Raw genomic sequence first — 14,075 nt, 5'->3', positions numbered from 1 at the left:
GGACATTTATCTTTCAGACACCCACACCCTCTGGTCACGTACCTCTCAATATCTCTCTGCATGTATGGCCAGAAGAAATGTTTACGGATCAAGTTGGTTGTCCTTTCCACTCCCAGGTGTCCCATGTTTTCATGGAGTTCTTTGAAGACCAACCTACGGAATACTCTGGGAAGTACCAACTGCCGGTTTTGTCTTCCTTTATGATACAGGATACCGTCTTCACTGAGGTAGAGCTTCATCCATTCTTTAACTAAAACAGATACTGCTGGTGACTCATTATCTCTCTCCCGTTTACTTGGAAACCGAAATTGGTCCACATAAAGTAGTATTCTACCAATTATCTGATCTTCCCGTTGTGCTTTACGGATTTTTCCTTTTGGTAGTTGAATAAACAGGGGGTGATCTTGTTCTTTCACTTTTATGGTGGTTTCCACCATCAACGGACACCACAATGGTGTGTCTTCCTCTTGATAAGCTTGTACTGCTTGGGTAGTGCTCTCAATTGCTTCCAGACTGACTTCCTCCGAGCATTCTTGCATAAACTCCTCAGGCTCTAGTGGCATTCTCGACAATCCGTCAGCATCTGCATTGCATTTTCCTGGCCTGTACTTGATGCTGAAATTGAAGTCGGCTAGTTCAGCGACCCATCTTTGACCCGTTGCATTCAGTTTGGCTGTAGTGAGGACATAGGTCAAAGGGTTGTTGTCAGTATATACCTCAAACTCTTTGCTCTAGTAGAGATAATCTCTAAATTGTTCACAGATAGCCCATTTCAATGCCAGGAACTCAAATTTTCCGGAATTTAGATGGTAATTCTTCTCGGCGTCTGTCAACGTCCTAGAACCGTAACCGATAACCCTCAATCTTCCATCTTGATGCTGATACAGGGCAGCTCCCAGTCCGACCTGAGAAGCGTCACAATGAAGAACAAATGGTAAGTTGAAATCAGGATATCTCAAGATGGGTGGTTTTACCAGGTAGTCTACTAGTTCTTCCAATACCTCCTGGTGGTCTGTTGTCCAGGTAATGGGCTGTTGGGACGAAACGGCGTTGTTTCTTTTAAGCCCGGTCCTACTCGCTTTCTTCTTTTTCTCCGTGGGTGTTGTTGACTCTGTCATCCCTCCCAATAGGACTTATAGGGGGCGGCAATCCTGGAGAAGTTCTGAACGTAAGTATGATAGTAGGAGAGGAATCGTAAGATCTGCCTCAACTCCCCGACCGTAGAGGGCCTCTTGTCTTTTAAGGCCAATACCGGAGCGATTTCTGCTGGGTCCATGGTATATCCTTCTCAGGACAAAATTTTCCCTAGAAATCAGATTTTCCTTTTGAACAGTTCACACTTCTTTGGGGTCAACTTAACATCGTGTTGTTGATACCGCTGTAATACGGTCCTCACATGTTTAATATGCTCCCGGAAAGTTTTGCTGTGTAACACATTGTCATCCCTCAATCCTTCTAAACAGGTCTCCGTGTTGCTCCTCTGAAATTCTGCTGGAGCTGAACTGAGCCCAAACGGTATGCGGATCCACTCATTTAACCCCCACGGTGTGAAGAATGCTGTCAAGGGTCTACTGGACTCTTCAACAAACCCTTGATGGTATGCTTTACCCTGATCGAGGACAGAGAACCAGGTACTTCCTGATAGGCTATCCAGCATAACTTGAATCTTTGGTATCGGGTGCCGATCAGGTACTGACTTTCGGTTTAGTTCCCGGTAATCACAGCAGAGTCTCAACGTACCGTCCTTCTTCCTAACACAGACAATAGGAGAGGAATAAGACGACTTCGACTTTTGGACCCAACCTCTGTTGATTAGGTCTTGTAATTACTCTTTCACTTCATGGTGTAATGGTTTCAGCACAGACATGTTACTTCTGGTTACTGGGGTCGTGTCTTTCAAATTGATTTTCAACTGCAACGACGGGATACAGCCTATATCAGAGTCATCTTTGGAGAATGCATGACTCTTCTCTCTCAGCATCTGTTTTGCTACAGCTCGATCTTCAGCACACAAGTGTTCCACGGGTACTAGGGAATCCTCTGGGCAACTCCTGTTCCTTGGTGGGGAGACTGAATTCACGGTAGACCCCTGGGCTGGTCTCACACTGGCTGGATATACCGTTTTAACAGTTTCGATGTGACCTAACACAGTCTTTGGATCCAGTCTAATTTTGTGTTTCGTAGTATTCATCACCGGTATCACCGGTACTGTCACTCGAGCAAACCCACTAGTAGGAATCGTAAGCACAGTCTCACCTTGAACTAGGCCTTCCGGAAGTTCTGAGAAGTCTATTGGCACGAACAGTCTTTTCTGGACTTTTCTTCCCGGTTTTACCTGGACTCCACACCTCACCCCCACCATTTGGTTTGGGGGATGATGGTTGGGTGCCAGCCTACCTTGACTTCTTTTAGGTCCATTGTATTCTGTGCTTTCTTTACTCTATGAATCAAATTTTCCGCCACGGCGTTGGGTATGGCAAGCGATGTGGCAATTGCATCCACCACCAGCGTCCCTGACTTGTGTTTTCTGATGACCTCACTGATCACATTATAACCCAGGATAGGATCCTCTGCCACATTCTGATCACTGGTCACGAGGAAAGATACCAAAAGCTCAATGGTGTTGCTGTTCTTCGTGGCCCTCAGTTGGAAAGTCACTTCCACCCAGCCTATGAAAGGGATTTCGGTCTGGTTGACAGCTTTGCCGTGGAGTTCCACTGGTCCTAAGAGTTCTTTTAGCGACCGAAGGCAGGTATGGGGCAGGTAGTGCCTTCTCCATTCTTCATTTAAAAGGCTCGTTTGGGCTTCTGTGTCCCACAGTGCTTTTACCAGAAGTCCATCTAGCTGGCACTGTATAAAGCACCTTTCACCGATTAGGCTGATGAGGCTATCTTTACTGACCGAGGTATCCTCCTCCCAGGAATACATCGTTTGACTTCCGCACTGGGCATTAAGTAACTGATGCCGCTGTCTCTCTTGCAGCTGTTGTTGACAGGAACATATTTGGAGATAGTACTCACGCAGCCATTTTACCTCATGCGCCGTTCTGGGGTTTGGTGAGATTTGGATTTGCTTCTGGGGCCTCCTCCGTGTCGCGGTTACCAGTCGCCACACACTGGCAACCTCCTGTCTTTTAACCCAAACGACTGTGACCATTGGCACTCCTTAGCATAATGTCCTTCCTCACCACATCTTAGACAGTGGACACATACCTTACTCTGATTTGATGAACGGCCCGCTTCACAAGCCGAGTATCTTCTGTTCTGGAACTCACTCCTGAGTCTGAGGGATACAGGTTCTGGCCTGGAACGAATCAACTTTTTCACCTCAATCAACTCGGTTCGCAGTTCTCCTATTACTTCCTCCCAGTCAGCGCTAGCGGTCCTCTCTTTTGTTGGTGATTTAAGGTTCCCTCTTGGAGGTGGCACTGGAGGGTCTCCATGATGATCTTCAGACTGGCCACCGGGGGTCTCCAACGTCAGCTGACTCATTTTGGTGATTTTAGGAGCAGAGCCTTTCTTTAACTTCTGTTCGCTCTCTGACTCCAAACTAGCTGCCTCATTCATTTTTTCAATTAGAACTTCGTCCAGAATGCCAGGATTTTCTAGATACTGTTTCCGCTGCAACTTGATGTCTTTGCTGATTAACCCCGTTCCCAATGATCTCAAGAACTTCTTCTGAACTAGTCCATCATCAAACTTCTCCTCCGCTTCTACATCTCTTGATGCAAACAACAGTCTATCCTTAAGTTCAATTGCTCTGAACAAGAAACTTTGGGGTGATTCATTATTTTCCTGTGAGATGCTAATGAGTCAGTGGAACAATTCTGAAGTACTTTCTTCTTTATAGTGCCCTTTTAAAATCATCTTCAGGTGTGGCAAGGTCAATTGACTCTTCATTTCTAGCGTACTACGGAGGTTCAGTCCTGGGCTGATCGCTTTCACCACCCCCTCAATGATCTCATCTGGCTGGTAGCCTTTCTGTAATCCTGCATCGTTCTGGTGAAACAAGTTCATATAAGACAGTTTCTCTTTCCGTTCACACTCTCCAATCTGTCCCAGGATCTTGAATTCTTTCCTCATGGTAATTTGTGGTGTTAGAGAGGATTGTCTTTCTGGTTTATCTAACCCGAGCAGGTTAACGGTTCTGTCTGAGTCTGTCACCCGTTCAGAGGTTTTGGTTGATTCCAGCAGGGCTGTTGTTAGGGCTTTGAGTTGTTCTTTCAATTCCTGTAGTTCTGTCTGCGGACGGAGATTCCCGCTTTTGGTAATTGGTGCCGCCCCTCCATCCTCCAACTTCAACCCGGTTAGAAACTGTGTTAGCTCCTGGAAGAACGTCCCCATGACGTTGTAGCATCGGCGTCTCTGCCCCCTGCCAGGCAGAGACGCCGTCCCTCTCACCGCTGCGCTCCCCGCCCGGCGTCCTCTAGCGCTCCTCTTCCTGCTTCTGCCGACGCGCGCAGCTTCCCGGGCACTGTGCTTAGGGTGCGCGCGTACTCCCTCCCTCTTAAAGGGGCCGCGCGCGCCGCCTTAAGGAGTCCCCGGCCAATTGCCGGAGGTCCTCCCATATATAAAGCACCTCCTCCAATATGGAGGTGCCCGAGCAATAGTTGATGCACAGTGTACTTACCTCTGCTTCAGCCCTCAGGTCCCGCTGCTAGCCTGACTACTAGTCCTGCCCGCCAGCCTGACTATCAGTCCAGTCCGCCAGCCTGACTACTCTCCAGCCTGACAGTCTGTCTTCCGTTCAGTCCGCCAGTCTGTCTATGGGCTTTGCCTGCCTGTTACCTGTCAGCCTACTTGGAGGCTCCTGCCCGTCACTTGCCGTGACCACCTGTCTGCCTACCTGGAGGCTCCTGCCCGTCACTTGCCGTGACCACCTGACAGCCTACCTAGAGGCTCCAGCCTGTCACTTGCCGTGACCACCTGACAGCTTACCTAAAGGCTCCTGCCTGTCACTTGCCGTGACCACCTGTCAGCCTACCTGGAGGCTCCTTCCCGTCACTTGCCGTGACCACCTGACAGCCTACCTAGAGGCTCCCGCCTGTCGCCTGCTGTCTCTGCCAGTTCATCTACCCGGATCTCTCGTCAGTCTGCCTGCTGTGCCCATCTGCAGTATCGGTCAGTCTCAGCCATCTGACCCGTAGGAGTCACCTGCTCTCTTACAAGGTCGTCCCCAGAGTAGCACCTGGTCCCTCTGCTCGGTCCCTCCCTGGTCACGGAGTCGTTAGCCGCCTTACAACCTAGGTCGGTCCGAGTTGATACTTAGTTACGCCCCTCTGGGTCCCTCCTTGCACCGCAGCACTGAGGTTCCACCACCCGGATCCGTAACAGACGTCTTCAGCTTCTTTCTCCCCCAGCTCATCCATTTTTGCATTAATGGCAGCTAACAGTTGCCAGCGGTTGTGAACTTTAGAAATCTGTACTTCTGACATCTTTATATGTTCTGCTACTGTTCTCAATTCTTCACAGGTTAACTGAAAAAGCAGCTCACTAATTCTGTCCATTTGTATTTCCACATCCATTGCTGCTAGTGAGTTTTCTTTAGGCCTGGTCCCCTTTAACTGGTGTAGCAGAGTTGAATTGAGGTGCTGTGCTGGATGTTTGGGTCCAGACGTATAGCTGCTGCTAATGGAACTATACATAGAACACAGAATAAAGGGGACAAAGGGCATCCCTGACGGGTTCCATTGTGAATCGAAAAAGGTTGGGAAAGTGCATGCGGGAGTTTGATCGATGCTCAAGGCTGGTAATATAGACTCTTCAGAGCCGTAACAAATGGTCGTGATAATCCAAGTTGGTTTAAAATTTCAAATGTGAAAGGCCACCCTAAACAGTCAAAGGCCTTTTCAGTGTCCAAACTCAGTAAAACTGCCGAATCTCCGTCTTATTTACTACTTCTACGAGGTCTATAACTTTTATTCTATTATCCCCTCCCTGTCTGCAAGGTATAAACCCAACCTGGTCTTTATGAACCAGATGAGAGAGCCAAGTTGACAGGCGCAATGCTAATATTTTAGTAAAGATTTTTAAATCTGCATTGAGTAGGGATATGGGCCTGTAATTGGTGCAGTCTATGGGGTCTTTTCCTGGTTTTGGGATGAGTGTAATATAAGGAGTGTAGCATAGTGGGGGGTATTGAAGAGCCCCCAAGAAAGCCATTAAATAGGGTGGTTAAGTGGGGTGTGTAAGGCAGCGCTAGTCATCATGCTGGGGGACACTCGCTGCCCCGGGCCAATTAAAGCACACCAGCCACGTTTTCCAGTATTTCACACTCCAGCAGTTTACTACACTTCATAACTGCTATAACCGAGTCCAACTCAGTGGCTCGCCGACATATTGCATATAATGTCCAGGAGCCTTTCAAGTGGCAAACAGGCCCACTTGGCTCTAGTTACAGCCTCCAGCAAAGTCACTTATAGCAACGTCCATATAATGCAGTGTTTTACCTTTGCCGGGTTTTAGCTGCTTCAGTCAGTTTTGTTCTGCCACCACTGTGGCTTTACGGCTTCCCAGATGGGGGTCTCCAGCCCTCGTTCCTTCATAGGCTACTGGTATGTGGTCTCACCTCCAATCCAGCCTATGCCTTCCCGGACTCTTGCCTTCCAAGCCTCTGGCCCACCAAGGTTACTGGGATCGCTTACACCTAAGGATCCAGCCTCTGCCTTTCAGGCTTCAATAGGCCTCACACTCTAGCGGTGTCCCACACGGGAACAGGCCTCACGCCTTACACATCTGTCTCAAATCTACCAGGGTTTATATATCCTCTAGTGCACAGACAGGACCTGTGCTGATGTCACAGTCATGTGATCAGACCTACTGTGTGCACAGGACCTGTGCAATGTGACAGTCATGTGACCAGTCACCTGGGGGAGGTACATGGTCAGCCAAAACACACCCTGGACCATTACAGTAATGTCACAAGCCGCTGCATTACAGGTGTTAAAAGTGTTTTAAATGTTTTATAACATACGTAGGTCAGTCCATCTGGTCCGGGTGATTTACCTTTAGGGAGTGATTTAAGAACCTCGTCTGTTTCTTCCTGGGTAATTTGGATTCAGGTATTTTAACGTATGCCTGGACCTCATGGTTTGACCCCATTGTGTGGTAAAATAACACTCAGACATTTCTACTGTGGTCTCTTCAGAGAAGGATAAGTCTGGCTAAACTATTTATAGTGGGGCTTGGCATATTATTATGTTAATGCAGCACATGGTGTCATATATGGAAGCCACTTCTCTAGCTGCGCCTCATTCTAAATTAACTGGCACCTTCGGGTGGGGCTAATTTTACAATTGAGAAGTACCACTTATGGGAATATTCAAAGGAGAAGGCTCCTATTCTATTTTACTCCCTTAATCATTCATCAATCCAACTGTGTAAGTGGTGCATGAGGTAAATCCACACTGCCACTCTTTAAAGGCTCATGGGCCAGTCGTCCAAAAAAAAAAGTACAGTTGGACTTCTCAAGTGCTTATAGTTGTAAGCTGAAATGTAAGCCTGATTCTTTAGTAGGCTTTACCTTTTTGCCGCTGAGCTTGGCTCAGGCCTCGTGCCTCATGTCTCCTGAGCTTAGCTCTGACCTTGTGACTCATACCTCCTAAGCTTGTCTAGTCTCTTGCTTCATGCCTCTGAGCTTGGTTCTGGCCTCTAGCTTCATGCCTTTGAGCTTTGCTCTAACCTCGAGCCTTTTAGCTTGGCTCTGGCTTCATGCCTCTGAGTTTGGCTCTGGCCTCATGCCTCTGCGCTTGGCAATGGCCTCTTAGCTTGATAACCTTTTATTTATGCCACATAGTTAACAATGCAAATTTAAAACATAAAAGGACAAAATTGCCGATTTTCTCTTCAGAAACAGTTATGAAGTAAGATATAGGGTCCTAAGGGGTAATGTCTCTCCTTGTGAAAAGTGCCATGTTGGCATGAAGAAACTTAAAGGACGTATAATACTCCTCTGATGCTTCTCATACCAGTATTGAATTCTCCACAAGGAGAAACTTTACCGCTTAGATCCCGTCAGAGGCCTCCGATCCAGCCAAATCAGACAGCTTACTTTGCACTAATGAGTTGCAAACACTCCGATACATGTGTCTGCAAATAGTTTTTGGTTTAGTTTTCATTCTAAATCATGTGGCAAGACTTATTGAAGTGTTGATATTGACTTTTAGGATTGCTACTTCCAATAGGAGACACTAGAGATCTAGTCCTTTTCTTCTGTGAAGAGGTAATTTGCATATTATATAATATATATGCACGCCAAAATGGTAATTGATCCTCTTCCCCTAAAAAGCAAGCCCTTAGAAAATAGAAAATATATAGCTTTCAGAGCACTATGTTAAAAAAAATTATATATATATTATATACATTGCTCAAAAAAATAAAGGGAACACTCAAATAACACATCCTAGATCTGAATGAATGAAATATTTTCATTGAATACTTTGTTCTGTACAAAGTTGAATGTGCTGACAATAAAATCACACAAAAATCATCAATGGAAATCAAATTTATTAACCAATGGAGGCCCGGATTTGGAGTCACCCCCAAAATTAAACTGGAAAAACACACTACAGGCTGATCCAACTTTGATGTAATGTCCTTAAAACAAGTCAAAATGAGGCTCAGTATTGTGTGTGGCCTCCACGTGCCTGTATGACCTCCCTACAACGCCTGGGCATGCTCCTGATGAGGTTGCGGATGGACTCCTGTGGGAATCTCCTCCCAGACCTGGATTAAAGCATCCGCCAACTCCTGGACAGTCTGTTGGTGGATGGAGCGAGACATGATGTCCCAGATGTGCTCAATCGGATTCAGATCTGGGGAACGGGAGGGCCAGTCCTTAGCTTCAATGCCTTCATCTTGCAGGAACTGCTGACACACTCCAGCCACATGAGGTCTGGCATTGTCCTGCCTTAGGAGGAACCCAGGGCCAATCGCACCAGCATATGGTCTCACAAGGGGTCTGAGGATCTCATCTCGGTACCTAATGGCTGTCAAACTACCTCTGGCGAGCACATGGAGGGCTGTGCGGCCCTCCAAAGAAATGCTACCCCACACCATTACTGACCCACTGCCAAACCGATCATGCTGAAGGATGTTGCAGGAAGCAGATCGCTCTCCACGGCGTCTCCAGACTCTGTCACATGTGCTCAGTGTGAACCTGCTTTCATCTGTGAAGAGCACAGGGCGCCAGTGGCGACTTTGCCAATCCTGGTGGCGTCCTGCACGGTGTTGGGCTGTGAGCACAACTCCCATCTGTGGACATCGGGCCCTCATACCACCCTCATGGAGTCGGTTTCTAACCGTTTGTGCAGACACATACACATTTGTGGCCTGCTGGAGGTCATTTTGCAGGGCTCCTCCTGTTCCTCCTTGCACAAAGGAGGAAGTAGCTGTCCTGCTGTTGGGTTGTTGCCCTCCTACAGCCCCCTCCATGTCTCCTGGTAGCACCTCCAGCCACTGGAGACTATGATGACAGACACAGCAAACCTTCTTGCCACAGCTCGCATTGATGTGCCATCCTGGATGAGCTGCACTACCTGAGCAACTTCTGTGGGTTGTAGAGTCCATCTCATGCTACCACGAGTGTGAAAGCACAACCAACATTCAAAAGTGACCAAAACATCAGCCAGAAAGCATTGGTACTGTTATGATCTGCAACAAGAACTAAGGAAAGATAGGGGAAAGCTGTCCCTACAATAAGACTAAGCTGAATCCCTACAATGTAGCGGGCTGCCTGTTCCTAGTGAACAGACCCGCCTTCGTCCTCGGCTAGTCTGAACGAAGACCTATAGAATTAAGGGAGGGGTCCCTAAAAGAACTAAGGACTGGGACAAAAATGGGACACCTCCTAAACAGAAATTGTTGTAGAACACAAAAGACAAACTGACAAAAAGTACTAGAGGTCCCAGAGGACCAAGCAAACTGACAGAGAAAGGCACCGAAGCACCAGGCTAGCAAAACAGTCAAACAACACTTAAGTCCAGCAAAGCCAGAAGGGCGGAGCTGGAATATATAGGCAGATGGTCACGTGACCGCAAAACACAAGATAGAAAAAACTAACAGGAGGGTTCTAACAGGTACTGAGATGTGGTCTGTGGTCACCACCTGCAGAACCACTCCTTTATTGAGGGTGTCTTGATAATTGCCAATAATTTCCATCTATTGTCTATTCCATTTGCACAACAGCATGTGAAATTGATTGTCAATCAGTGTTGCTTCCTAAGTGGACAGTTTGATTTCACAGAAGTTTGATTTACTTGGAGTTATGTTTTGTTGTTTAAGTGTTCCCTTTATTTTTTTGAGCAGTGTATATATGTGTCCCTAAAGGTCAAAACAGACCAGTACTTTACGGATTAAGGGGCTAAAATGGTAACTAGTAACAAGATGAAAAGAAAAACATTGTTTCATGCTAAAGACATTCCACAAGAGGGAAATGATGATCAACACAGCAATAACCAATGACTTCTACAAATCCTAATCCTTGGGCTGTAACATTAAGCCAGCAATGACTGTGGCCTTCACCTCAGCAGCTTTTACAGCCTCACTTTTACAAATCAAATTCCTTTTGCCTTTTCTATCAATTTGTCATATGCTATGTTCCGGTACAGACTGTGTTTTTTATAGTCCCTTACATTTCAAAGGTTTTTCTCGCACTTTAGCTCAGAAATCAGTTCCATTAAGAGTAGGTGTCACAGCCCCTTTACTGTGTTGATTGGCGCACCTTAGTTGCTCTGGCTCCTATAAAACCCTTGTCGATCAACTGGTATGACTTGTATGGCCAAAAGAAACTTATTCCGTTTTTGCAGTACAAGATATGTGACATTATCAGTCAACCATTTAAATGATGACCATGTAAGACACTGACAGGCCAGGTCTGCCAGAGCAGGAGCTCCTCTTATTGAGTGGCTCTTTGCTGTGGCTCACGACATCCACGAGGTCTAATAAGTCACGAGGACCGGGTTTGATCAGACAACACGTTACAGTAGTGACTTACACCACTGCTGCACTTTACTACTACTTTTTGTGGCAAAACTTCAACTCAGGTTAAATTATTTATCGCCATTCACTTCCACATTAGGCACTGCTGACATTGTGTGGACAGACACGCGCCAAGCACGGCCAGGTTTTATACATGCAGGTATCTGTGCACGATACCTGAGGCCTGAACACAAGAGCTGACAAGTGCCCATTCATACAAGATTAGCAGGGCCTCTCACCTCTTGATATAAAAGTGAAAGAGGCTGGTTACTCGCTTTAAAGTGAACCTGACAGCTGATACATGCTGCCCAATCCACAGGCAGCATGTACCAGGCACCGGCTGTATGATCTCAGCCAAGTATATTTGACTCTGAAGCGCTGCAGCGTTTCAGAGAAAAACATACTTTATAATCTGCTGTGCGCGTATAGGAAGAAACCTGTCAATCCAGGGAAGAGGGTGGAGAGAAGACTAGTCTGAAGCTTTGCTCGTACCCCAGAGCCTTTTAAAGATTGCTTTTCTCTAAAACGCCGCAGCATTTCAGAGTTATACATACCTGGCTGAGACTATGCAGCCGGTGCCTGATACATGCTGCCTGTGGATCGCGCATTATGTATCAGCCGTCAGGTTCACTTTACGGTTACACAGAAAATTCAGCACATGATGGTTTGTAGCAGCTGAAGTCACATAACCTTACGACCCTTGGGTTAGTGTTGTGTTACAAAGCTTAAAGGGACTCTGTCAGTACAGAATGACTGTTCAAACCAAGTACAGGCTCTCGGAGAATTATGGTGGGGCCATACATTTAAAGAAGCACTCCCAACAAAGTTTTATCCTCTTACAGGGAACCTGTCAACAGCTTTTTCCCCATATAAAGTAGGGCCACACCCATGTAAGCCCTATGTGATAGCATACTAGAATGCTGTCTATATGTCCCCAATGTGGTCTCCATAAAACAAAAAAGACCTTATATTATACTCCCCTATGGGGCACTTCGGTCCGATGGGCTTCACAGGTCTTGAGTCTCTCTTCTTGCTTCGCGTGAATGACGGGTTCTATGTCATCCAGTGGCCTTGGCAGCGCGCACCAGCGCAGGCGCACTTCTCTGCCCTGCCGAGGGCAGAGCAAAGTATTGTAGTGAGCATGCGCCAGCGCTCATTGGCCTTTCCCTGTACATTACTGTACTTTGCTCAGCCTTCGGCAGGATAGAGAAGTGTGCAGGAGCGCAATGCCGAGCACACTGTGTGGATGATAAAGAAAGTGTCATCCACACAAACCAACAAAAGAGGAGGCGCCAGATCTTTACATCTTAAAGTCAAGTCATGATGGATTGTCGTTTCTCTTTACTTGAGTGGTTCTATCATATTCTGGCTTAGAACAGTTGTGGAACAGGGCTCAGCACTATATGGAACCAAGACTCCTCGGTCTTTACTCCTTGCATCCATATTTGTTACCTTGAGTCTGAATCTACAATGTGCACATTCCTAAAAGAACAAAGAAAACCATTGTATACAAGTGTGTCCAAAATATATACAGTATATGACTTCTAGTTCAGGTCAAGAGAACCACAATTTGGCTGTTAATTGCGACCTGAGCACAGACCATTTAATACAGAAGTGTGAATTTGGCCTGTTAGAGGTCACAAACAAATACTTTATAGAAAAAATTAAGATGGGATTAAAACAAACGAGTAGTACAGGGCTAAGGTTGCACAATGACCTCTGCAAGCTGCAGTGACCATTAAAGTCTCAGGGCAATGGTGATTGCGGTGTAACTCTTTCACTTTTACATCTCTATTTAGGCTCCACTTCTGCTTTTGATTGGAAAAGATAAGTTGCATTAAAACTGTGTGAACTGCGTGCTGCCAGAGTTCTACATATCAGAAGCCAGAAGTGTCAGCAATGCACAGACCACACAAAAGGAACTCATTTATCACCACATTTTACTTAAATGTCTGAATTTGGGCTAAAATCAATTTTGCAATGGGGTTTCATGACATATTTTTGACCTTCCACATCTTCTATGTATCACAGTACATAGCAGACTGCAGAATGAGTAGTCAAATCCGTTTCACCTCACCTTTCTTCACCGACCAAGTATTGAGTGCATTTACTGAACATACATTTTAGTAGGCCAACATTTCAGATATTAAAAACATTTTTTAAGCTGGTGTTATAAAGTATTCTAATTTACTGAGATAATGACTTTTGTGTTTTCATTGGCTGTAAGCCATAATCATCAACATTAACAGAAATAAACACTTGAAATAGATCACTCTGTTTGTAATGACTCTATATAATATGAGTTTCACTTTTTGTATTGAAGAACTGAAATAAATTAACTTTTTGATATTCTAATTTAGTGAGATGCACCTGTATGTGCCGACCTTCAAAGGAGACTGAGATATTCACTATATACCACGGTCTAAGGGGTAACATTTCTCCTTATGGAGAGTGACACACCAGCTCTGATATCCTAAGTCATATTGCACGACTCGTTAAAGGGTTGATTGTGACTTGTAGGATTGTTGCTTCCAATAGGTGGCGCTGTAGAGTACAAGTCCTCTTTTTCTCTGAAGAGGCAATTTGCACACTATATACCACAATACTCTTGTATTGCAGTATATAATATAGGCGATCAGATGATTGCAGGTTCAAGTCGCCCAAGTGAACTAACAGGTAAAGTAAAAAAAAATTAGAAAACATAACATTTAGCATCACCCCCCTTTTCCTGCACTTAAAATAAAGAAAAAAAACATATGTGGTCCCCTCATGTTCATAAACGTCCGGTCTATCAAAATATAACATTAATAACCCGATCAAATGCCGTAACAAGAATAAAAATCACAACGTAAAAAAATTGCAGTTTCTCAGTCACCACTCGCTAAAAAAAACAAGAAAAAGCGATCAAAAGGCTGTATGGGCCCAAAAGTGACAGAACTGAAACCGTCTGGTCAGAAAGCGAAACACACGAGCCCTCGCTCCGCTGACGGCGACACAAAACTCATTTTACTTTATGGTCTTTTTACCACTTAATTTAAAATAAAAGGCAAGTTTATTATTGCTGTGATCGTACTGACCGGGAGAAGCCATTTTCTAGGT

This window comes from Phyllobates terribilis, unplaced genomic scaffold, assembly GCF_046119375.1.
Source record: "Phyllobates terribilis strain yellow unplaced genomic scaffold, ASM4611937v1 Scaffold_5__5_contigs__length_657084704, whole genome shotgun sequence".
In the NCBI taxonomy this organism is placed as follows: Eukaryota; Metazoa; Chordata; class Amphibia; order Anura; family Dendrobatidae; genus Phyllobates; species Phyllobates terribilis.
Note: the sequence above shows the minus strand (reverse complement) of the source record.